The sequence below is a fragment of the Heterodontus francisci genome, unplaced genomic scaffold (genome assembly GCF_036365525.1).
Source record: "Heterodontus francisci isolate sHetFra1 unplaced genomic scaffold, sHetFra1.hap1 HAP1_SCAFFOLD_43, whole genome shotgun sequence".
Taxonomy (NCBI): Eukaryota; Metazoa; Chordata; class Chondrichthyes; order Heterodontiformes; family Heterodontidae; genus Heterodontus; species Heterodontus francisci.
The window spans coordinates 8980894-8982363 of NW_027141852.1; the positions used below are offsets into that span (position 1 = coordinate 8980894).

The following is a 1470-nucleotide window of genomic DNA, read 5'->3' on the forward strand; positions in this document are numbered from 1 at the left end:
ATTGTATAGTTCCCATAGTGGAGAGAAGGAGTTGTTTATAAATATAAGCAGAAAGACACATTTGTGGATTGGTGAATGAACTTTATCTTTCTGAAATGTATTTGTCCATTGGTTGCAGGTCACTGGAAATTCTTTTTTACATTTCAATTGTAGCAGCAGCAGTTAGCAGCAAAATATCTGATTAATCAGAGTAGTGGGTCTGGGAAACACTTAAACAGCCGAGACCCTGTAAAACAGAACTCCAAGTAATAGTTTAAATAAGGCACTGAACTGACAGAGCAGTAAAGGCCTGCTCAGGTCAGGAAAAAAAACCCGACACGAACCTGACAGAACCACATTGGACCCGAGCCTGACCCGGCCCGAGTATCTCCATTTATTCCCACACCCAAACTAACCCGAGCCTAACCCGACCACCGGAATGTTCACTTTATCTACCTCCCGATTCCGAATCTACAGGAAGCTGCAGCATGAGCGCAATGACGTCATAGAGATGCTCACTTGCTCACTGCGCAGACTCAGAGTTTCCCTCCTTAATGACCCGGACTCCCGGCTTTGGTTGGCTTTTCAACTTTTGACACTTATTAAACTCAACTTCCCAGCAAAGTTAAATGTAGCACTTACTGTGTGTGTCCGACACGGACTCAGACCAACCTGGACCCAGCCTGACCTGAACCTGACCCAACCTGACCCGAGCCCGAAAGCCAGAACCGGAAGAGCGACCCGACATGACCCGAACCCGACACAGGTCGTCGGGTTCAGGTCGGATTGCAGGCCTTCACAGAGTGGAGGTCAGATGAGGATTGAATTAATTTCAATCACTGAATCTAAACAAGAAGTAAATCTGTCAGGAATGGAACACTTTGCTTTATCGGCGAGCTTGTGGCACAACGGTAGCGCGTCTGACTCCAGATCAGAAGGTTGCGTGTTCAAATCACGTCAGGTTCAGTTGTGTTTTACAGCAGCTCAAGTTTCTGGATTTTATATCAGAAGAGAGTTCGATCCATTGGAATGTTCAGTGAATGGTTGAATTTCAAGATCAACTCTAATAGATTAAAGTCCTGATTTCTGGTTCCGTTCCATTTCCATGCTCAGTTCTTATTTCACACTGTTTTATATCAGAACAATGTTTCAGGGATGTGATGTGTCCATTGTTTGTACAATCGCTCTGTCACCCAGTGTGAGAAATAAAACACAAACCGCCCAGCGTGCGGCTCAAACCCATACCTGGCTCAGTCTATAGGCCGCTTAGTTCAGTTGGTTAGGACGCAGTGTTGATAACAACAAGGCTGTGGATTTGATCCCCATGTGCGCTGTCACATGGTCAGTCAATAATTTGACACATTTTTGTTACACATAAAATCCAACTTTTGGATGCAAACAAGTTTACATAAAATGTCAAAGGGAATTTATTTTGAATAACATCCATTGTATCTTTGTCACTGATCTGGAGTAACACAGAATTCTTTCCAA

General features: G+C 44.0%; 1 non-coding gene across 1 annotated transcript; it reads left to right on the forward strand.

The window, feature by feature from the left end:
* The first annotated feature begins 873 nt into the window (after positions 1–873).
* Positions 874–945, forward strand: trnaw-cca (transfer RNA tryptophan (anticodon CCA)). Its single transcript has one exon. It is a non-coding gene; the product is annotated as a tRNA-Trp (tRNA).
* The last annotated feature ends 525 nt before the right edge of the window (positions 946–1470 follow it).